Below are 24,856 nucleotides of genomic sequence, written 5' to 3' on the forward strand. Positions count from 1 at the left end.
CCGGGACGTCCCCACCGCGCGCGGATTGGCCGCGGCCCCCTCGAGGTCCCGCCCCCACGGACGGCGCAGCCAATCGGAACCCGGCGCTACGCGAGGCGGCGGGCGGTGCGAGGCGGCCTCGAGCGTGAGGGGCAGGAGTCGGGGAGGTGGCGGGTCTGTGTGGGTGCACCTTGGAGCCTTCTCCTTCTCTTCTTCCTTCTCCTCCTCCTCCTCGTTACAGAATCAGTTGGGTTGGGAAAGACCTCTTGAGATCATCGAGTCCAACCTGTGACCCAACACTACCGTGTCAACCAGACCATGGCACCAAGTGCCACATCCAGTCTTTCCTTAAACACCTCCAGGGACGGTGACTCCGCCGCCTCCCTGGGCAGCCCAATGTCTTAGTCACCCGTTCTGTGAAGAAATTCCTCCTAATGTCCAACTTGAACCTCCCCTGGAGCAACTTAAGACTTGCTGGAGCATCAGACTGTGTTACAGAGCAGTTGGCCCCCAGTAAATTAGTTGCCTTTCCTTCTGTAGACCTACAGGCAGGAGGAACTTGAAATTCAAACATGCTTTTGTTTTGAAATGTGTATGATAAGAGGCTGCCAGCTGTGTCAGGGGAGGTTTAGGTTGGATATTAGGAAAAGGTTCTTCACTCAGAGGGTGGTTGGGCACTGGAACAGCCTTCCCAAGGAAGTGGGCACGGCCCCAACCCTGAAGAGAGCTTAAGGAGCATTTGGACAACACTCTCAGGCATGTGGTGTGATTCCTGGGGAGGTCCTGTGCAGGGCCAGGAGCTGGACTCGATGTTCCTTGTGGGTCCCTTCCAATTGAGGATATTCTATGACTCTATGATTCTAACACGGCTGCTGCTGCCCTCAACCGCAGCCACCATGTCTGGCTTCAGCACCCCCAAATTCCGTGCCTGCTGCCCCTGCCCTCTGCCTCGTCTTTGCCCCCAGAAGCCTAAATCTAGTTATGTAAACATGAGGTGGAAAGCTGAGGCTGCGAGTGGTCGTAGCCCCGGCGGTCAGGCCGGTTTAGGCAGTGAGTGACCCGCAGGGCTGTGGAGCTGCTTGGAAGGTTTCTGCCATGCCTGAGGCAGAGTCGTGCCTGACCCATCTCCATAGTTTCCACATCTCCTTCTGAGTGCACGCAAGGCTGGAAGTTCAGCAGGACCGGAACGTTTGTAAACAGGTACGTTGAAAGTCCACAGTTGCTGGGGTTTCCCTGCTGGAAGTGCTGTGGGAAATGCAAGCTCTGGGCACTTTCTGCTCTCTGATGCTTCTGCCTGTCCAAGGGTGCTGATCTGTGATTTGCTAATGCTCCAGATCTTACCTTAAAATTAGGAGGTTAAACAAGTGATAAAATGTTACTTTGTGCCATTTTTGAAAAGGGTAAGTAATATGATCCCTGTGACTGGTTAACTTCATAGTTATCCTAATCAAAATAAAAAATCTTTTGTGAAATTCAGGTAATAAAAAGTTGAAATGGAGGAAAATGATGCAAATCTACACAGTGTTTTGGTAAAAATAGATATCAATACTGTTTTGAGGAGGTACTTGACTCAAGGCTCAGTGCTGCATGATACTGTCATTAACATTAGGTGCCTGCTGTGCCAATAAACCCATGCAAATGGGATTTGCTACCAGGTGTCAAGAAGAAGAAAGCTATATGAACACTTAGTTGAAAGAGATGGTGTCTAAAAAAGTTCCAGTAGCAGCTCCTGTGTCCTGCTATAGTTTTTGCTGCTGCTGCTGCAAAAATTTGGCTCCAGGATTAATGGAATTGTAAATGATGACGAGCACGGGACACTGATGAGAACAGTTGGGAGAAGCAGCCTGTTCAAACATAGTGAATTTTAATTCATCAAAATATATAGTTGTCGATCTAAGGAACCAAGTGTGGAGGCCATAACTGGAGAATAGAAGACTATAGCCTGGGAAGGTAGTGACTTTGAGAAGGATTTAAGGGTCAGATAAGAAAGCAATCAGATAAGGGCTCTCCTGTATATTGCCACAGCAGAAAAGGATTAATCAATGTATCAACAAAGGAATTAAAAAATGTTTATTTTACCTCTCATGTTTGGCCTCAACAATGTTGTCACAGGGTAGTGCACACAGCGCTGGTTTTCAGATTTTAAGGAGCATGTTGGAATAGAAGAGAGAGCAAAAGAATGAGGCAAAGTGTTCTGGTGGTTGGAGAAAATGCATTACACTGGAATGTTTTAAGAGCTCATGCTGTTAAAAGTTATCTGAAAGAGAACTGGGAGGTGACTTGATTGTGGTGTATAGGAACATTCCTGGAGGGAAATACAGGATATTAAAGGGCTCTTTTATCTATTGAAGAAAGGCATAATGGGAAGTAATGGCCAGAGGCAAAAGCCAGACAAATTCAAATGGGAAATAAGACATACCTTTTTCCATGGTTAACCACCAGAATACATTCCCAAGAGAAGCTGAGGATTTGCCATCATTTCATGTCTTCTGTTGAAGATTAGCTGTATTTCTGAAAATTATTTTTTAGCTGAGCAGACGTTATGCTTTATGTTATTGGATGAATACAGGTTAAAATCTGATGGTCTGTGAGCACAGCACTGGGGTGATCTAGTGGGACCATCGTGTTTTAAATTCTAAGTGCCAGAAGCAGACATTTCATTAATAACCATGAGCATTAGAATCAAATTTTTTTGCCTCAAAATACTTATGCACCATAAAAAAGCTGATCTGAATTAAGCTTTTGGCTCCAAAACTTACTTACTAAGACAACATCTAAGGGGTTTGGCCTTTTCCTTCCTAAATTTACTCTCTTGTGATTACTTGGAAAAATTTCTCTGCATTTTCATTTAAATTTCTGAAGGAGCAGATCTTTACAAGAAAATTCATTTGGTGCATTCTGATTCTCTTGGCCTTGAGGCAGTTTTACGTATTTGATATTCACATTGTGAAATATTTCATAGAGGATTATTATCCAGAGTGCTCAGGTAACTGCACCAAATGAATCCTGATAGATTTCCTATATTGTTCATTATGTATATTTGTATGTGGCATATGTTTTCATCGTTGAGTCTTAACCTCACTTGAGGCATTATAATATGAACAATTATATTACCAACAGAGGAGCTGCTGTTACTGGAAGAGGGATGAATGAAATATAAATAAGATTTCAGATCAGCAGCTTGGCAGGGAAACGTGAAAAAAATCCACCCTTGAAATGGTACATGATCAATTTTTCTATCTTGAGATTGGAAGGTGTGCTGTCATTTCTCTGCCTTCTGAGAAATGCTAATCCTGCAAGATACATGTGCTTCCTAATTTACATGCTTCCCTGGCTCTTGGGCAGAAAATGCAAAGACAGGAGCTGAAAAACAAGCTGCTGCCTCTTTTGTGCATTTTCCCAGAGTCAAGCCACAAACAATCTCCCCTTAAACACAGAACAAACTGAAATCTGTTAATTAACTTGATGATGAATTCTGGAATGAGATCTGAATAACTGTGCAGTGAAAAAAAATCACAGTGATTACAAAGGATAAAGCAAGACTTGTCTTTATGGTATGTAACTTAAAAAAGCAGAAAGTGTTTGTGTGTGTGTGGTTGAAACTTGTTTACTTTGACTTTGAACTGTTAGTGTGAAAATTACATGACATTAATACTGAAGTAGCTTTTAAATTACCTTTGTGCATTTTAAGGTGAATGAGGGTTGCAGTGGGCACTCCAGGAGGAGTGTGGAGCACACCCTAAAACTGAACTTCGACAGAGAACGTGTTTCTTTGTACCACCTGCAGAAGATGGCCCCAGAGCTGTGCTGGATCCGTGTCAGCTCAGCACACGAGGGCTGACTGAGCACGACACCCGTAACACAGGCAATTCCAAGGATGCCTGGCAAACCAGCCATGTTCTCCAGGCCGTGAGTATTTGACAAGACAGCTGTGGGAATCGATGGCAAAGGAGGTACAGAACACATCACACTCACAGCTGCTGCTGTCACTGCCCTGCCTGTGTGACAGCAGCAGCACCAGGAGTCCCTTTCTGAAGCAGAACACCCTGCTTGGTGTCCATTTGGATGGCCACTGGCTACTGAGTGTATTTAACATCGTGGTTCTGCCCTGTAAAGCTTTTAACAACTTAGTTTATCCAAGTCAGCAGCAGCCAGTTGTTTTTCTGTCCTAGTAAAACTAAAGTAGGTGGCAGGATGTTCTCCAGGACTTCTGTCATCATCAGAAATAGCTTGAATCTGGTCATCTTTTTGTGCAAAAGATATGTTTGATAGCATTTTGTGAAGAGAATTAAGATTATTTCCCAGCATGATGAAGGATGGAAAGGAGCATTCACAGAGGTCTGAAGAGCTGCTTTCCCATTGAAATAATTATTCAAAGGCTGCTAGTGTTTTGTATTATTATTAGTGATGTTAAAGTGCCTACAGTCAGAGGAAAGCTTCATTTTAGATGATTTTGAATGTAAATGAATAAAATGTACTAGCCATAAAGTGTTTATTATTAATTTTAAAAGAAATTGGTGACTTGAGTGCCCAGATTTGAGAAGGCAAGAATTTATTTATTAAAAGGTTTATTCTAAGTCTTGAAAAATACATGGGAGAATAAGGAAAAATGGATTTTATTTCCAATTAATACTTATTGCTGTAAGGAAAAAAAAAAACCCAAGCGTGTTTTAATTTGTTCTTGAGTATGAGCTATTGCAATAGCTCAGTGAAGGAGCTGGACAAGTTCTGTTACAGGAGTGGGAGAAAGAACATGCTGAAGGGTTTTCAGCTCATTTATGCTGCACCCAGTCATTCCTGAGTTCTGCACAGTACTTTCTTAGTAAGCAATTTCAGGTATTAAAATGTTGCTTATCTCTGTAAAAGTTGCTGCTCATGAATCCCAGTGAAAGCTTTTTCAATGGAACTTAAAAGAATTTAGCTGTCTTTAGTAAAAATGTATTTAATGAACCAATTATTTTAGATAAGGTCTAACAACTATGTTATTCTTCATGGGTAAAAAAAAGGTTCAGCATTTTGGAAAGAATAAGGCTTGGTTCTTGTATCTTTTTTTGTTGGTATTCTGATTGCTATGCTAAAAACTTTACAGCTGGAATAAAAAATTAGTTCAGTGACTTGCTGCAATCCCCTGATTTCATTTTAGCCTGGGTATGCATTTATTTCTGCAGGATAATGCTCAAAGTTCTGTATGTAAGAGAGCCTTTTGTTGTTGTTGTTGGTTTTGTAACACTTTGCCTGTATTATTTACTTTGTAAATCTGTTAAATTGTGCACACACAATGCTGTGGCATTTGGGTACGATAGGGAAAGGTCACTAGTTACCTCAGAAATCTGATCCCTTGGCAGCCTGGATAAATTGAAAGGCTAAGGCCCAAATAACATTAACTTAGCAATAGCATCATGAGCAACAAAAGCAGAAAACACAGGCTTTGTTTAAATGGTGGGTGTTTTGCTTCAGAGTTACAAGCTTGGATTTTCCAGGGAATGGAATCAGGTGGCTTTGGTGTGTTGCTATTTTAGCCCGGGATGGCGCAGCAGCGTTATGTTCTCATGTCACAAGACGTATTTCTTATTATACTGCTGCCTCATTTAGATGAGAGCCAAATGTGCCCATTATTCCAGAGTCTGCCCAGCCTGCCTGCGTTGGTTTTTGTATTTTCTTCACATGTCTGTATTGCACATAATCTGGGACAGGCACAGAATTTTAGTGACTAGGCATTATATGCAGATGCAAGGTGTGCAATGTCGAGATTTGTTACAGCAAACAAGAGTAAGAAGTTGAAAATACAAGAGACTGCAGTGATGGGGTCTCCTCTGTAAAGTTGTTTTAGGAATGCAGTTGGTATAGTCCTTTCATTCTTCTCTGAACCTACATCCATGTGTTTAACCATTCTAAACATAATTCAGATAAGACAACATTGTTTAAGGTGTGTTTCTATTGTGTTAAAAATGAGATAATTCCATTTTAAACATTATCTTAAGGTATTTTATATCCTCAATTATAGCATGAGAGTGTCTTGCAGTCATTAATTGGCAGCTTGTCAGAACAATTGTGTGAGGGAGTGGAACATGTGATTACCACCCCCTTAATTTTACTACTGGGAAAGAGATACAGATTGGGTAACAGTTTCATTATAATTCCATTTCTTCCATTTTCCCAGGTTCCTGTAATTTTAATTTTTTAATTTAGTAATCTGATGTTTGCGTAGTGAGAAAATGGAGATTGGGATTTTTCCACCTATGGTTTTCAAAGAGACTAACAAATCCCAAAGCAACAAAAAAACCTTGGTCTTTTCGCCTCTTCATCCCAGGATTTGGAATTGAAAACAAATTAATTTGGGAAACTGGGTGAGAGGCTGGTTGCTTTGTGGGTGGATAGGGGTTTGTTTGCTCTTTTTCAAAAACAAGAAATCAAAAAAAGAGGAGGTTTAGATTCCTGCTGTTTCAAAAGTTTGGGTTTTGAACTACCTAGTTGTGGGCATGAAGCTCTCATTTCTGGAAGTTGTTTCTTCACTCTACCAGGAATTAAATTATAGAATTGCTTGTTTTGGAATAATGTGCCTTCATTCCCATGCTTTCCTTTATTATGCACACTGTTTGTCTGTGACAAGTTCCTAACCTGTGCCTGCATGTGTTTGGGTGCCATCACTGCCTTATTTTATAGCTGTATTTTATTACTAGCAAGATGGCAGAGGAGGGGTAGAATTAAACAAAAAAACAACCAAAACTTGTGCACAGCCTTTCGTCAACCTGGCGCCCAGAAGTAGAGGGTTCCTTCTTCCACACATTGTCTGGACTTTGGTGGTCATGCCCAACTTGCAGCCTTTTTATCACTGTGATTTCTGCAGATCTCTTAAACGTATTTTTCATTTAAGAAAGGAATGAGCTCTTTCATGCTGGCCTGAGTCAGCTGCAATTATTGCGCATTGGATCAAATTTTATGTGCAGGAGTGGGAGCTACATCCGTGTCTGAAAGCCAGCGGTGCTCCAGGGGCAAACAGCTGCTGAGAACTCCTGGGAGCAGGAGGCTTCTTGTTGGAGCATGCTGAGAGTAACAGGGATCCCAGCTCCTGGTTCCCCAGCAGCAGAACCCTGTTCAAAGGGCATACCCCCAGTCCAAGGGTGAAAACAAGCCTCTCCATAGGGCATCATAGAGTTGCAGGGGTGCCTAGGACTCCCATCAGAGTGATCACATCCTAGGAGTTACAGCTCCATGGAACAAAAGGAAAAAAAGCACCTTTTCAAGAAGCCAGACCCGTTCTGATTCCTCAGTCTCATCAAAGGGATGCACTCCACACCACAGGAATGGGAAGGAATGCATGGGAATCAACCTGAATAGCAGGAGCAGAGAGTTTACCTTGTGGCATCTTGACATGAAAGGGAGGAGCATGTTCAAATCTTACCATCAGGCTGAAAAGTTCATGTGTAGGTAACTAAGCAAGGCATGTACATGCCAAATAAATCCCTAGGGTAGACAGACTGGTATGATGAGAGAATCAGGATGCAAAGTATAAGATACACAGCTGATGGGAATTTGCCTTAGAATGCACAGATTGTGTTTTAATCAGTTCTGGACTTTTTTCCTTGGAAAATCCCGAATTGCCAAGATTATGAAATGGAGCAGATTCATGTTTAAGGGTGTGTCAAGTTACTCACCACTAGAGTAGGAGGAGTGAAAGCTTCCCTAGGGTTATTTCTGACAACATTTGCTCATTTTCAATTCTGAGATGGAAGAGAAGCCACAATTTAGGGAATGTGTTCGTAATTCATAGGATCATTCAACGGAAAAGGCAGATACCTTGACAGACAGAATAGATCTACAGAGGATGAGAGAGCTGTGTGGAGTTGGCTGATAACAAACCAAATGGGAGGATGGCTCTGAAGCTCCATCCCACACCTCAGGCAGGGCTAAAAGTGAGATACCTTGAATTCAGTGCAATACAGGATCTACTGATGGTAGTCAGTTATGACTGCTTTTATAAATAATGGGGTAGACCTCACTTTTTAACAATATAGGATGCCCTTTTTTGATGTAAATGTCTAGTGGTCAGAGCTCTTGCCTGGGAAGGACCTTTCTAAGACCTTTTAACAATGTGATAGCCAATACTAATCCACTGCTCCTGTTTGTTGCAGGTGAATTGAGAACATCCACGACATCACAAATTTTCCAATCTGATGAAAATGCCAGTGATGCACCTCCCTCAGTGTTCCATCTTCGGGGTGTCACATGCTCCCAGTCCTGGGAAGGTTCTCAGGAAAAGAGCAGGTGTGCTCAACACACATGATGGCACTCAGAACAACTTGCTTGCCTTACTGCTGCGCCCTTTTCCAGGTAATACAGCCTGTGCATCCCAGGGCGATTCAGAACCTGTATGACAAGTATTTTGGATGTAGCCGGTGGTTCTGCCGCCTCTCGCTCCCAGGGCAGAGCGAGCACTGCTGCTCTTCTTGATGACACAGAAAGTGCTCACAGAATCACAGAATATCCTGAGTTGGAAGAAACCCATCAGGATCATCAAGGTCCAACTCTTGGCCCTGCACAGGACACCCCAAGAATCCCACCATGTGCCTGAGGACATTGTCCAAACGCTTGAACTCTGTCAGGCTTGGTGCTGTGACCCCTTCCCAGGGAAGCCTGAGCCATTTCCTCAAATGTAAATTAACCCTTAAAATATCATCATGAGGGAAGTAATTAACATTTTTGTGGTGCTGAGTTAAAAGTCACAGGGTTATGTGACTTGCCCTCAAACATTCAAGGCCTTAAATAAGTGCACTGTCATGATGGGTAAATTCTACCATATTTACTTTGGGCTCTGGAAATGGGACTCAGGTGGATTCCTCTGGCCAAGTTCAAGAAAGCTACCTATAAATCTTCTGCTGTGGCAGCTGTCTGATCCTAGAAGTAGGTAAAATTCCTACCACCTACTCATTTGTTCTGAAAGTTCCACAGGTCACTAAACTGGACTACCCATGACTGTGCTGGTGTCAATGACTGGTATGGCCAGGCTCCCATTGAATCCTGCCATGGTTTGGGAACACAGCAAAGACAGGTCTATATTCCACCTGAATACCTGGAGAAACCTACGCTACTGTGCACACTTGGAGCCTCATAAGGCTGAGTCCAGTGTTGTTCACAGAGAAACCAGAGGCTTCTGTGAAAAAGATGAGGGAAGAGAAGCACCAGAGCTTCCTTCCCATAATATCTTAATACATGTATTCAACTGGAGAGTGGAAATCTCAATTCAGTTTCACCTTGTCCTGCTGGGATGCAACCCACTTATGACTAAGAAGGCTGCTGTAGCCACTAGATTATGGCATAATCTGGGGAATTGCATCTTCCATCCCTCCTCCTGAGTTTAGTCCTCCTGTCTGTAAAACACAGAGGAATAGAAAGAGATCCAGCAGGACATGTAGTTTGGTGATTGGGTTGTAGGAAGTCCACATCAGATGGAGCTTAACTGCTTTGGCTGAAAAGGGAGCAGAGGCACTTGATCAGGTAACCTGACTCCACAGGTATTGGGAGTTGCAACACTTGTATTGCAGGCCCCCAGTCTTGCCCCTGGAGTTCAGTGAGATTAGTCATGCAACTAAGTCATGCAGCTGTAGATTTGGAGTCAGGATATGTAAATGGTAGAAACTGGCCAAGAACACAAGATTGCTGATTCACAGAGCTGTGGAGCAACCGTGCTTGAAGCATAACTTCAGGATGCAGGAGCTCTGTGTTAGTTTGCCGGTACATCTTCTGATACCACCCTCGTGATCTGCTGTGGCTGCTGAAAGGCAATCAGTAAAAGATTATTTATAGTAAGACACGCATTTTTTAAAGAAGTTATTCATTTTGGAGGCAGTAGGGGACTGCATAACCTTTTGATCACTGTATTTTAGGAAAAAAGATGTTTATAACAAGACTGGAAGAACTTGCAATGTAGGTTCATCAGTGAAGAACCCGAGTGTTCTAAGGATTGTGTAGTTTTGCACCTTCATTGTGCTGGAAGCTACATACAGCTGATGAAGGGGCTTTTCAAACCAGCTTAGCCAGACAACAAAGGAACACAGTATACTATTCATGAGGGGGCTGGAGTTGTCACACTCACTTTGTCTTAACTTTTGCAGGTTTTCTGGCTAATCAGATGGTTTTCTCCTTATTTTTTGTAGGCTAGAGATGCTCACATTCTGGAATGTGATTTTACCTTATGACTGACCTACTGTCCCCCTCTGTATGATGCATATGTATGCACATACACCTTTTTTAATATGCCTTGTACTCATTAGCTCTGTCTGTTTTCTTATCTCCATTTGTTTGGTTGACACTTAACCCCTGAGTGCAGTCGGGAGAAATCTTAAAAGTCCCTTTGGTTTTGTGTGCATAGTGTGCCTGGCACAGCTTCTGCAGCCACAAACTGTGCAACCACTTCTGTCCTACTCTTTAATCCTACCAGCACCAATGGAGTGCTCACACTTCTGGTCATATGGTGGTACCAGGGTCATGTAACTATATTTCATCATATTTTTCTTACCCTTTAAGTGCCAGCTGAAGAAAAGCACTGGCTGAGTCCTCTTGACAATGCCAGTAACAAGGACAAAATTGGGTTTGTTCTGGAAAAAATAAAACCCAGAGAGAATCACTCCTTTAGTACAGTCATATGTTGTGGGATATGGCTTGTAAGTCCTACCTAGTACAGGACTCTTCCTCATTTTTTCTAGTGAACATGGATTTCATTAGGAAACTGGAGACACAGAATGACACAGGTACTTGAGGATGTGTATATCATATGTCCTTGGATGAAAATGACAATAATTATCCAATATTGTTCACACAAGCAAATTATAAACAAAGCCCAAGTAAAATTTTAAATCTTCACAGATAGAATCACAGGTTTCTGAGTCTTATCCAGTGTGTGAATAGAACTTCCCATCCTGTCCTAGAGAAATTTCCACCCGCTGAGTCCGCAGGATTTGGCTTTCATGCTAGTAGTGGTGTGACAAAAGAATAATGGAGAGAACAAGACAAACATGGTGTAACAATGACTAACAGATGTATTTCAGGTGCATATGTAACAAGAACACCTTCTCAGTCCAAAATCACCACCCTCCAACAAAGCCCTCACTAAAATGGGACCAGAACTTGTGTATCTAGACAGAAACGGCATCTAAACTCTGCAAGAGATTGTTAATCATCATCATGCTGCTACTGCATGCCATGTTAATGACATCCTGGCAAATAGGACTTCACCCAAATGACAGACCCTATTGTTTAAAAGACAGCTGCCTGCAAGACTTGTAATGAAGATGTGGTAGGTTTTTTTGTTTTAATTTAAGGATGTAGTTTGTTTTTTGAACCAGGTGCTTGGAAAAGCCACGTGTCAGGCTCACTTCAAAAGAGCTCAGTGTCTGTCGAGGCACAGTCTTGGGGTACAGAGGGCAATCAATGTTCAAGCCAGAAAGACAAGTCAAAGAGGCCAGGGCAGGATCTGGCACAAGGCCAGACACAGCCCAGCCTGGAGGAGACTTCTCACAGCTCTTTTCCCTGCAGTCTTGCCCCAAGTTACAGAGCTGGCCCTGAATATGGACAACAAACCCCTCAGAGCAGTGCCGAAGAGTGTGTTGGTGCTCAAAGGACCCTGACACTGTGAAAAACAAAAGGCAGTTGTATTTGCTAGGGTATGCAAAATACTTGCAAGAAAGCCTGCATATAATCACAAATCTGAAATCCAAGTCAGATTCTGTGTAAGCCTGGCTAAGTTTTATGATCTGAAAAGTTTTATGACCTGAGCCATGTATTCAACAAATCTGGCTTGATTTATGTATTTTGGCTTAAATGGTTTAAAACTTGAAGTTTAAAAAGTTTGTATAGTCATTTATAGCCTTCTGGTTTCAGAAGCTTTTTTGGTCACATACAGTTACTAATACAACTGCTCTTTTCACACAGAGGTGTAGGAGGCCTGTATGCATGAACCTGGGTGGCACTTAAAAAAAGACCTTGGAGAAGTCCACCATTTACTTTCAGGGTTATTTCTTACAAGGCAGTCTATGTAGGTTTTAAGCATCCAGTGATCTCCAAATTAAAGCAGTCACACTACGCTCCCAAATGTGTAATTACAAAAAAATACCTCTTTGTAATACCTCACCATGAAATGTTTCATTTCCAGTGAAAATACTGACCAATGCTGTGATTCTGCAAGGGATTATCTCTATGTGTTGTGCTCACACATCCCTTTGGAGTCACAGGAACGGCACTCAGGGCTGAAATCTGAGCATGTCTGAGCCTTGACAAGGTTATAAAATGTTTGAAATGAGTTTTGAGAAGCCTCTAGGACTAGGGCAAATACAATTAGGATCCAGCTTCCTTCCTTAGTACTGAAATATTCTCTGTAAAGACAATAAATAGATTGAAATGTAAAGAAATTATTTAGGTCAACAATGACAGTTGTTTAATGGGCCTCCAGGGCTCTCAACTCCAAATAAAACCAAGAGGAGCCAGAAGTCTTTAACACCTCTTCAAGCCATCATGTTGTTAGGAGGCATACATTGCATCAAGTTCTTTTTCCTCTCTGTACTTCTGTACCAATAACAGGGAAATAAGGGCACTGATTTCCTTTGTAAATCAACTGATGAAAAGTGCCAGAAAAGCTGTTACCAGTGAATACCTGCTTTTGTGAATAATTTCCATGTAGCATTTCAGACACAGGAACCTTGGCACTCATGTAGAAAAATATTATTATGTTGAATCCACCAATGTTTCTTTACCGTGAAGAATTAAAATATGAGGTATAAACTGCCAGCACAGTCCTTGATAAAACAAAATTGATACTTTGCAGAAGCTGTTTTCACACTATTCCTTCTGTGGTTCTTCACCACACTCAAAACAATTGAGAATATTGGATTATAACAACATTTGTTTGTTGTGCTGGAAAATGGATGTCAAAGTCCTATGCATGTCTAAGTACAGCAAAACAGTAAAAGCAGCACAGCACAGCATCCAAGTGTCCCGTGATTGGCACAGAACTATTTCACAAAGGCATAAAACCAAAGAAGATGATCTCAAAGATAACAAGAGAAAAGCTTTCCAGAGGAATACCTAACAGAAATACCAACCCTATGGAAAGCATATCACATCTTCCCATGACCAAGGGTTTTTGTTGTGGGAATCTCCAAGGGCTGAGAGAAGGGCAGGGCCCTTGTGGGCAGGAGGTGGCCCTGGCCCTGGGGGCCAGGCAAGGCTGGGAGAGGTGTCCATCTGCCTCCCACAGCAGCCCCAGGCTGTCACTTTGATCACCATCTGGGTGATTCCTCATCTGCCAGGGCTTGTTTTCACTGAGAACCATCCCACCAAAATCCCTTTGAGCATCCAGACCTGTGGCAGGCTAGGAAACAGCCCTGGCACAGAGACTTCACCTCTGCCCTTGTGCTCCAGCTGTCTGCTTCAGCTTGTGGGCACAGTGAGATAGAAAGAGATGATAGAAATTCATGGAGGAGAGTGCTTAAAACCCACACAAGGCTGGGATCGGAACTTGCTTCCACAAGGACTTTTCAGGCACATGAATAATCTCCATGAGGTGAAGAGGGAGAAAGAGAGCATTTCACCTGAAAGAAGTTCTGCATAAAGAGAAGAGCTGACAGAGGAGTACAAAGTTTGATAAAAAAAATATAAAATCACAGGAAAAAATTTACAGACTGTTGGCATGAGGGACGGGGAGGCTGCAAAATGCTTAGCTGAAAGAAGCCAGGGAAAAGACATGGAACTGTTTTTTAATTACTCTGTCTGCGAGAAGATTATATAGAGATTAAGGGAAGTGCATGTTTGCAGTGATAATACAGCTTGAGGGACAGCCAAGAGATCAGAGGTTGTTCTGAGTGTTACCAGTCCTCCAGTGCCTCTCAGTTGATGGAGCCACATAAGCAGCACTCACTGAGAGGGAAAAACTGCTGGCACTGCCTGGCAGAGCTTACCCTCATGGTGTCCTGGTGATTTAAACTGTGCTGGGCCAAAGCAGATGGACTGGAGCATGAAAAATGAAAACTTGGTTTTGGTTAGGATTGTTGTAATTTGAAGATCAGCCTAGACATGCACCTACATATTGTACTGCAGGTAGGTCTAGGATATCACTGAGGTACCACAGGCCTGTGCTCCATCCCATCAAAACCCATGTGCCTGCATCTCTGTACTGCCAAGCACCAGCAGAAAAGCCTCCTAGGAGCAGAGCGTATTGACTTTGAATCAGCACCAGGTTAATGTGATAACACAGCTTTTAGTTGGATTATACCATGGACGCTTACGCTGTATAAAGGCAGCTTGGAAGGCACTTGTATAATAAAAAAACCTCATCATGTATTCCTAATTGCCTTATTTATTCAGCTGTATCACTACAGAATCACAGAATGATTGAGGTTGTAAAAGACCTTCAAGATCATCGAGTCCAACCTATGGCCCAACATCACCTCGTTGATTGGACCATGGCACTGAGTGCCACATCCAGTCTTTCCTTAAACACCTCCAGGGATGGCGACTCCACCACCCTGGGCAGCCCATTCCAATGCTTAACAACCCTTTCCATGAACAAATTCTTCCTGATGTCCAACTTGAACCTCCCCTGCTGCAGCTTTTACTGAGTGCCAGTTTGCTCCAATAGATTTAACTGTGATCCTCCTCTTCCCTCTAGAATCTCCTGTTGATCCAGGGCCTCTGGGAAAGCCGCGTATTGAAAACCAGTTGGGTGCAAAAAGCTGCTGCAGTCAGGGCAGAGATTTGGATCGAAGTGGTGCCACCTGGGACGTGGCAACCAAGAGCAAGTACTGCTGCATCAACACAGAGCAGCTCCAAGTGTGTTTGTCACAGACTCTTGCCAGCCTGGGTCCGTCTTTGCTGAATATTTGGAGACAGAAAGCAGCTTTACACAGGTAATGCAGTCCAAACTCATCTCTCTGATGTTTTCTAAAGCAGGAGCCTTCTCCATCAGCTGTCTTTCCTCATTGAAATCTTACCTGATGTGTGCAAAATTAGTTTCAGCATTAACCCCCCTAAATTTGCCTGTGAATCCTGTGTGTGTGACTGTGCTCTACCTGAAAGAGCTGTTGATGCAACTTTTCATGCCACTGAAGGGCACTTGTCAGGACACAGCTCCATGTGTTTCTCTCCAGTGAATATATGACCACTTCTGTAATAGAAAACAAGAGTTAAATATTAAAGGAAAGGGGAAAAAATCTGAAATGAGTGAAAAATGCAAATCTTGAGTTCATCTGCCAAACTTTTAATGTCTTAGGTCTGTCTCTGCCCAATTCAGCTGTGTTGTGCTTCCAATAATATACTTGCTACTCAACATGGCGAAACTTATTGAAAAACTAGGAGGGGGTGGTATTTATTTTTTTTAACACAATGGGATTTGTGACCCTTATCTTTCCCCTCACGCTGGTCTGTACTCCAGTCAATGACCCTCCTGGGGGTTTTCTGTTAGGAGGGAGTTTGAGACACTGAGTGCTACTTGAAAAAGATACTATAGTCAGATATTTGCAGTGTTTAGGTGTGGGTAAAGATCTGTAGATAAAAAGTTAAGTTAAAAAAAAAGAGTAAAATATCTGAGAAGGCAAACATGAATTTATTCTTCCTGAGAACATGGTGAGACAATGCATTACATTAACTAGTACACATCCTGTTTCTGTGTTATGCTAATGAATTACAAAAATGTCTGTTATAAAATTAGACATACACACTATTTTGCAAAGTTCCATAGCTGTACAGGAATATACCTGAGCAGACACCTTATGCTGTTCAAAATCCAGAAGTTAGCCAACCAGCCAGCTGTAACTAACTCGAAACAAAGCATTAGGACAGACAAGGGATTGGTAAAGATTTCAGTGTAAATGTATGGGAATTTAAGAATTCATCTGCTGAAGGATGTCTTAGCTTTATTCTCTACTTTCCACTGGTTTGATGGTTGCACTTAGGACCAGATTCACTATACTTGTAGTATAAGTATTTGTACTTGTAGTGACTTTGAAGAAAGAGATACAAACTACTGGGTGGAAAAGCCACCTAGTGGTACAGGGAAATGGTGCCAGGCAGGAGCGGTACCTCTGAATTCCAAGGAAAGATTTGTTCTCATGCTGGGCCGTTGTGCAGTGGCATGCTTTAAAGGCTATTTGTTATTACTCATGGGACTTTGGAATGTGTATTGTAGGTGCATGAAACCCACAAACAAATTAAATAAATTTTCCAAAAGACAGTACCACAAAACTTTGTTGGATCATTGCCTGTTTAATATATGCTGTGTAGACGATAAAATCTCATTTAGAGCTATTTCAGAGAATCAAAAGAATATGATTCAGTTTGCCCCATTTTTCTTTCCACCTGTCCAAATAAATGTAGGAATTGCTCCAAGTCCAGCTGTCCAGAGCCCAGAAAGAGAAGAAAGCCCATAAAGAAAACGCCCATCTGTACTATTTATTTTAATCTTCATTGTGTCATGGCTTTAAGGCATGAGAAGTCAGTGCCTTTGCAGAGCTAAGGAGGAGCACTGGTAAGCCTTATCTCTGTTCTGGATCCCATTGGTTACTTTTTTGAGGATAATTTCTATGTCTGTTGAGAAGAATCGGGAAAGCCATCCAATTTGGGAAAACAAAAATTCGCCCTCCAGCAAAAAGCTGCTGGGTGAGGCTGCCCAGGGCAGTGCATGAGCGACACATGAAATTCTACCCCTTCAGAAAGGTTGAGAGGAGCTGGCAAATGGTCACAACAGCTCTATTCCTTCAGGACTCTTTCCCTCAGCACAAGCAGCACAGTTATTGCAAGAATGAAGGCGTATCTCCCTTCAGCACATCAATGATTAAACCTGAGCCTGTTTAAAGAGTAGTAGAATAGGCAGCATGTTCTTATCTAAATAGTCAAAATGCAAAGCTACAACCCACAGGCTGAAGGTTTGGTTTTTATAATGTCAAGGTCTTTGCAGCTTTGTGCTCAAAACAGAATGTTCTCTCATTTGCAAATTCATCTGCGAACACACGGATGAGGGAGCTCTGCAGACACAGAGGGATTAGCTCAGCATTGCATAGCCAGACCTCACAGGATTCTTCAGCCTGTGCTGGTTGTTGAATGGGGATGTAGAGAGGGAGAAGGGAATCCCATGCCAAGCCACATCTGGGTTAGATGTCTGCTGGAAATCATGGGGCTGTGCAAGCAAACACACCTGAGCATACCTGACTGCAGACCACCCGTAACATGTGCATCCAACTCTGAGGATCCAGCAGCCCCTGTCACTGCCTACATCTAATGTAAGGAGTCACAGTGTGGGAAAGGGCATATGGCAAAGCCCTCAGCTGTGTAAGAGACAGGTATGAATGAAGGGGAAAGGGGATATGGCAAAGCCCTCAGCTGTGTAAGGGGCAGATATGAATGAAAGGGACTGTGAAGATGAAGCCTCTTTAGGTAAATGAATTTCATCCTCGGAATGGGAGGCTTAGCAAGTCAAGCTAGGCAATTAGAGTAATTACCCCTAAATGTTTAATTACATAAATGCATCTGCAAATACACACCAGGCCTGAGGTTTACTACATGTAATAAATGCATAAATGTGCCAATCTGTGCATCAAATAAATTGCAGCATTTATAAATGTGAGCTGACAGAACTGCACCCACTAAGCTAAGGGAGGAGCAAAGACATGTAAGAAAATATCTGCCAGTACTGGCATTCCCCAGTGGACATGGAGTTTGGTAGCCAGGGAGGTCAGAATGCTGGAGTGGGGAGCAAGGACAAGTAATCCAACAATTGCCTTGTGAGACCTGCTCCATGGGGTATTGCTCTGAAGACACTAATTTCTTTCTTCTTTTTGCAGCACTTGGCCATCATAAGCCTTTCAGGCATCCTTGAGGCAGGTGGGGTGTAGGCAAAAAGGAACCTAAACCAGGGGGATACAGATCTGTGGCAAAAAGTAAAAGGGACCTGTGAAGGGAATTTCTGAAATGTTCCCCATTTGTAGGGTTGTGAGGAGCAGCATTCCCAGTTTGTGTGCACAAACATTACACACAGCTCAGAGTAAATTAGTCAGCTTTCCAGATGAAGGTGAAGAGAAGCCTGTGGGAGTGTGAGGAAGCACATGGAAGCCTCCCAGGACACTCACATTTGGCTCTCCATGCTCATTAAAGCTAACTAGGAGGCTAATTTGGATGATTGGGTGCGGTGGTTGTGCCAGAGTGCCTGAAAACACTGGCATTTATGGATGGACTCAAGGCTCCCACGTATCCACTGCTTTATTCAGGTTAAGTGCTTTCTGTTTGCTAAAGATTTCCAGAGGTGTCGCAGCCAAAATCTCGGTGGACTGTCTCAGTGAGCACTTCCCATGGGTTGAGACATCCTGCATGACTGTAGAACCTGCAAGCTGTCCTGTCACACATGTGCTGAGGGTCCTCTGCTCTCCAGAAAGCCTCAGCCACTGGGGGCACGTTCAGTGCAACTGCTTGATGTGCTTCCCAAAACTGTGGGATTTGTAAGCAAGTCTCACCCACAGTCATGCAGGAAGTCTCACACGATGCTGGTACCCTTAAGAAAGACTGTTTACAGGCAGAACAGCCTCACCTGTCCTGCATTTCCAAGGTTTAATAAAGACTTGAATGACTTTGTGAAGTCCCTCTGCTTTGGATTTAATTCACTTTGGTGACGGTAAAGAGAAACACAGAAATCTCAGGAGCAAATGGTCTCTGATAAAATTTCTGCAGTATCTTTTCCTGGTATGCCCAAATTCCCAAATCTCCCCCGGTGCAGATCTCTCCTTTAAATGCATTTCCTGCATCTATCACCAAAAAATGTAATCAGTAGAAATCTAGCAGCCTCCTATGTACTTCAAGGCAACCTGTGTATTTCAACCCAAAACCTCTTACATCAAGCTATTACAACCTCACTGTCTGGGTTTTCGGGGAAGTTTCTTTGCTGCCCTTCCACAATTCAAGTTCTCTGACCATTGTTTAATGAATCAGCTAGTTTTAATTTTTTTAAAAGTTTAAGTTCTGTGTGTCAGCAAATTTCACCTGGTACTTCTGCATCACATCCTTCATATTTGTGGGGAGTTTTAAAAGGTCACAAATGAGCCTGTTCAAATCAATTAAATCACAAGTGTGGAGCCACCATCCCTGGAAGTGTTCAAAACACACGTGGATATGGCACTTGAGGATGTGGTGGTGGTGCTGGGTTGACAGCTGAACTCACTGATCTTACAGGTCTTTTCCAACCTTAACCATTCTATGATTCTAATCTTGTAGTAAAGTGCTGCTTGACCAGGATAACAAGAAAACAGGCATAACCTGTATTTCCCTGCTTGAGCAGAGAGACTGGACCTAGTGACCCACTGTAGTCCCTTCCAACCTCACCCGTTCTGTGATTCTGTGAACCTGTAAGTTACTGATCTGTAAAAAACTACTGCAAACCTTGAGCAAGGGTAGATTAAAGGGGGCCTTGTATTTTGGGAGCTGTATGTCAGCCCTTCTCTGTACAGCCCTGAACACACATCTGGGAAATGAACTCTTCTGCTTCCATTGCCTTATGCTTCTTGAGCACTGACTTTTGCTTTATAGGCACACGGTGGGGATGAAAATAAGCCACTGTTAGTAAATAAGTAAAAAAGGAGCACTGCTGCTTAGTCACCTTGAGTGGAGATCAGAGATTTCCTGAGCCTTGGCAGTGAGTTCAGATGTCTATGTGGGTGGTAACGCTAATGGGAAAGAGTTAATGGGACTGGGAGATGTTTGATCAGTAACATTCAAGGTTGCCTTCCAGCTAGAGGGAGCTGTGACATGAGCTGGCACACGTAAGGTGACAGCAGCTTTACCACCTCCGTATTCATGTTAGACAGAGCAGTGTTGTGCTCACCCACCACCTAAGGTGGGTGCTGGTGTGCCTTGTCTGGGTGTCTGAAAAGAGAAAATAAATGTGTAAGCGTGTACAGCGAGTCTGTAATACTGATACTGTTCTGGCCAAAGAGGCAATGCTGAGAATCGGCTTTCAGCCTCTAGATCTGGTGCTGGGGACTGGAAGGGAACACTACCAGGCAGCCAAATGCAGATGTGATTGCCTGTTCAATGCACATCGCTGTTTCCACATAGTCCACTTAACTGAGCAAACACAGCTCGGTGCTGGCAGGGATGGCTGTTTGTCCTCTTCCAGCAGCTGCAGCTTTGCTTTGTCTGTGAGTAGCTTTGCCAAGTTTCAATTTAGGGTCCCAATAAAGCTTTAACAAAGCTCCAAACTGCGAAGGCAAACAAAAGAGAGAAAAGAAAAGATAATGAAATGTAATGAGGAAAATACTGTTGTATGACTGCAATAACTTGGGATACTGGGAACTGCTCGTGAAGACAGTTTGCTTTAACAGAAGCTACCACAGTGGAAACCACAGTGGAAATCACTTCAGAAAAGCAGTCCTGCTTTCCAGGGTTTCCATGGGCATCTACAGTGTGTTCATGAGGGGATTCAGCATCCCTCTTGCCATTCTTGCCAAGTCTGGCAGGTAGCCTTGCAGGGTCTGCAAGCTTTCTGCAGCAGCTGAAAGCGATACTGTGAGACACAAGACCTTTTATTTGGGGAGAAGCTTTGTTGTCTATTTAATACACTCCCAGAGCAGAAAACATGAGTCAAGTATTTACCTTGAGGTTTAGGCTGAGCACTGCAGCAATCCTGAACAATAGAGAGTTCTCTGTTGGAGCTAGGTTTTAATGAACAAGCCTAAACTGAGGAATGTTTTAGCTCTCTCTGTAACCAAACTCATTGTTTAAGGTCTTGATTAAATTTCTTCTTTGTCAAAAGACAGGGTGTGTTTTGTAAATTTTGTTTGCAGCCATAGAAATCCCTTCATTTTAAGGAATTTCCTCAAGTCAGTGAAAAGTAAGCATTCTTTTCTACATATTCCCTGAGAATATGCCCTGCTTTATTACAGGTTTTATAATTCAAGCCTGGAAAAGCAGATTTTTTATGTGTTTCTCATCCATGCTCAAAACTAGTTTGTGGGCCCAGGCAGGCCTGCCTTTACTGCCTTGCTGTCCTTCTCCTGGGGAAGCCCCTGCCTCCATGGTTCCTGTAGGAAAGTTAGCTCTTGAAGGAATTTAACATTTACAGTCTAAAGGCTTTGTCCTGACATGCAATAGCATTTTCCAAACAGGATGCTTATGGGTAGACCTCATCCACTTTGAGTTGAGAAAGCAAAATAAACCTTAAATGCACAGCTCTCTCCTGGTTTTTCATCCTCTCTTTGCTGGCTCTGGTGGTAGCAGGTTTTCCTGGTTGGCTCTCTCACCTTGGTCTCACAGTCATTTCTAAGCCATGGGAGGCTTATCATTCCCTTCCATATCTTTCTTCTTATCAATCAGGACTATAATACTGGCTATTGCCTTTTCAGGTTTCTAGGGAAACACCTCCTTCTTTAACTTCTCTTCTAATCCAACTTCTTGGCAAATTGTCCTTTAAAAGCACAGAGAGGCATGGGCCACAGGCATAAAAATTCTGATTTCTCAGGCTTTCACAGCTGTTGTCAGACATGATTGCAGGGGAGCAATATCCAGCATGTGCCTCTGTTCAGTGTTTATGTAAGCACTGAACATTAATCTCTGTAGTACAAAATGGGTAAAACATACAGTTAAGCTCAATAGTGAGATAGATCCCTTCCTTCTGCTGTTTTAACCCTTTGGTTTTAAGGCTGGAATGGGAAGATTTGATTCCGTGATGCTTAAAACAGAGTGAAAAACAGCAGGGTTGGCCTCAGTGCCGGGTAGCAGCTCTCCCCCAGAAACTCGGGATCACACAAGTCATCGATACAGACTTTCAAAATGTTCATTATTGATGCCTTTCCAAGCGTTACCAACGGCGGTGGTAATTCCTCCTTGGAAAAATCCCTCTCTCGTTGCCTGCTGCCCGAGTAACGCGCTTCCCCACTAGATGTCAGCGTTGCTTCTGCGAATCACCGGGCGTTCATGAAAAGCCTTTAATGAAGGTCCCTCATTTTTCCAGGCCTTTATCAGGCTGGTGGGAGACACCACCCCCCCGCCAGCCGGCACTGGATCAAACGCTTTTTGGAGGAGATTTGCACCAAAATTTGCTTTTGGCTTCATTAGGAGGATCTGTCCTGCTGATGGGAACCCACCTTCTAACCCAGAGCTGGGCACCACCCTCCAAACACCCACTGAGATGTTTGGAGATGTTTAATTGCGTTTACTCCGTTGGAAATAAGGCTATTTATAATGAAACATGACCCACAGCAGTTTAACGTGGTTTAACGTGGCTGTGAATTCACTGGAGGTTGTGGTCCAACCTCCCTACATGGTGCTCTGTTGGGTCGGAGGGTCCAGCAGCCAGAACTGGCACGAGGCTTCAACAAGAGCATGATCTGCAGGGGCAGAAAGAGTATTTCTTATTTCCAGTTTATTCAGCTACCTGGCTAAGGACAGCTCAAGAAATTAACTGACAACAGAAAAAACAGGAAAACTTGTTTTCTTCCTTTTGCCTAAGAAAGGGAGACAGCTGAGGATGAGAGCTAGCACTTCTGACATCTTGAAATTCAGAAAAAAAACCTTCTAATCCAATTAGAGAAAATACTTGTTTATTTAATGAATCAGTTAACTCTAATTTTTTTTTAAAAAGAAACTTCCATCCAGTTTGACCTAAGTGAAAAATAATAAATTTTAAAAAAGCATAATTCACCATTTCTAATAGTTTTATTAAGATATCTAAATAAATGCATATAACTTACAGACTCACCTGAATAAGTGAAAGCCACAGGTGCCCTCCTGGTTAGTCACATCTAATTAATTCCAACAGTCACTAAACTTAATCCTTCTTTAAAAATTGAAATAACTGTGGAGAACCATAGTAAAATGGAATTTAAAATACCAGGTGGGGTTTTTTAAATTAAGACTTCCTGATTGTTGAACTTTGTCATTGTTAAAATTTATCATTTCAATCCGTCCCTGGAATGTACAGTGAATCACCTCTTCTAAATACAAAGCACAGGAGGGGATTACCCTTCTGCAGCTGCATCTCTGGATTCAGCTTTTTCATTACATTATAATTAAAATGGATCTTTACAGTTGTCACGAAAATAAAGGATTAGTGGCACTGAAAATGAAAGTGTAACAGAAGGAACTAAACATAAGCTATGAGCAACTTCAGCTCTGGCCTCTTACCCGATTCCCATTTCATTTTTGGACTTGTCTGAAGTGAATAAAGAGCAAGGAGCCAAATTACACAGTGAACTTTGTTATTAAAACAGCATGGAGTAATACTTTGAACTTCAGAGAGATTTACATTTTGTTTTGGTCCATGGTGGCAGTGGAATAACAGCATCTCTGTGTCATGCAGGGCCTTCTTGGGGGCCTATCTGGCACTTGGAGATGAGCCATTTCATTGCTGCAGCAAGCACGTGCTCTCCCACACCCAGCTTACCTTTCCTTGCACTAACAAGAGTTGAGTTTTGTCCTAAAAGTTGTGTTCTTTTATAGAAATGCAGTCTGCTCATGCACATCTGCCTGCAGTTTGTTTTGCATTGCCGGAGTGACCTTGACCTGGCTCTTTGTTGCAGGTTGGTGAAACATCTGGAGCCCTGTGCTGCATCTTGCTGCAGAAAGGTGTGCTGGGACAGTTCACTGAACATCTGCCTGGGAGCAGCCATGTCTGCCTTCTGCTGGCACTGCAGCTCTTGCTGTGCTCTGACTCTGTGCAAGGTCACACTGGGGGGGTGGCTCTGGGGTACAGCTCTGAGCATCAAACCGACAGCACATCCACCTCCTCTGATCCCTGGCTTCAGTGCTACTTCTCACAGCGTGCCAGGGTGCTCAGCCAGCCCAGCCTGAAGCTATTTTTATTCCTTGCAATGAGTTGTTGGTTGCTTCAGGTCTCTGAGGGGTGAGGTGGCTGCGTGGTCAGTGAGTACCAGTGCCAGTGCCGCAGTCCTGCCCAGCCACAGGTGCCATGGGGAGGGCACAGGGACAGACCATGCCCCTCAGGGGCTGGGGGCAGGTGCACAGGCTCAGCCACATCACGAAACCACACATTTAAGACTACTCCCCTTGCATTGCATCTAGTAGTGACATGTCTGTGGGACAAATTTGTTCAGTAAGCTGACCTGATCGGCCAGAAGCATCCCAGAAAGCACCTCTATAAGGGAGTAGAATAGAATAGAATCTTTCAGCTGGAAGGGACCCACAACAAACATCTCATCCAACTGCCTGACCACTTCAGGGCTGACCAAAAGTTACAGCATATTATTAAAGACATTGTCCAAATGCCTCTTAAACACTGACAGGCTTGGGGCATCAACCACCCCTCTAGGAAGTCTATTCCAGTGTTTGACCACACTTGCTGTTAAAGGCTTCCTAGTTTTCTGTTGGATCTGATAGTTGAGCTGACTCATTCTAGTAACCTTTCATCACTAAACCTGGTGCAGGACAGAAGGAGAGGGCACAGCTGGGGCAGCTCAGGATGGGATCACCCTAGTGTGACTGCTCCACTTAGGTCAGCTCAGACAAAATGCTGGTTCATGCTCACCCGCATGGGCAGAGCTGCCAGAAGCTGCAGGCTGTGCCCTTCCTGCTCTCCCTTTCTCTGATCCATCAACCATGGCTCCCTGCACTGGCTCCAGCCAGATAACTGAAAACCAACTGCATGCCTTTTTCCAGACCGTTCTTGAGCTGCACCAGCTCATTTAAGCTGGGATTTATGGCTCCCACAAGTGCCAGTCCGATAGGAAGGAGATATGAAGGCCACCTAGCTAGAGGTGGCAGGGAAGGACAAAAATACCTTCTGGACCAGCATCACCCTCCACCTAAGCCAGGACTTTGTTGCTCTTCACACCCATGTTCTCACCCTTTTTGGCCTTGTCCTCTTCTGCATGAATGTCTGCTCTGCTGGAGA

At 43.3% G+C, this 24,856-nt stretch overlaps 1 long non-coding RNA gene across 1 annotated transcript; it reads left to right on the top strand.

The window, feature by feature from the left end:
* Positions 1–46: 46 nt before the first annotated feature.
* Positions 47–23,655, top strand: LOC127461832 (uncharacterized). Its single transcript, XR_007900210.1, has 6 exons — positions 47–1,179; positions 3,671–3,888; positions 8,112–8,310; positions 14,639–14,876; positions 16,342–16,492; positions 23,526–23,655. It is a non-coding gene; the product is annotated as an uncharacterized LOC127461832 (long non-coding RNA).
* Positions 23,656–24,856: the final 1,201 nt, after the last annotated feature.

This window comes from Manacus candei, unplaced genomic scaffold, assembly GCF_025592945.1.
Source record: "Manacus candei isolate 608988 ecotype Guabito, Panama unplaced genomic scaffold, ASM2559294v1 h1tg000113l, whole genome shotgun sequence".
Classification (NCBI taxonomy): Eukaryota; Metazoa; Chordata; class Aves; order Passeriformes; family Pipridae; genus Manacus; species Manacus candei.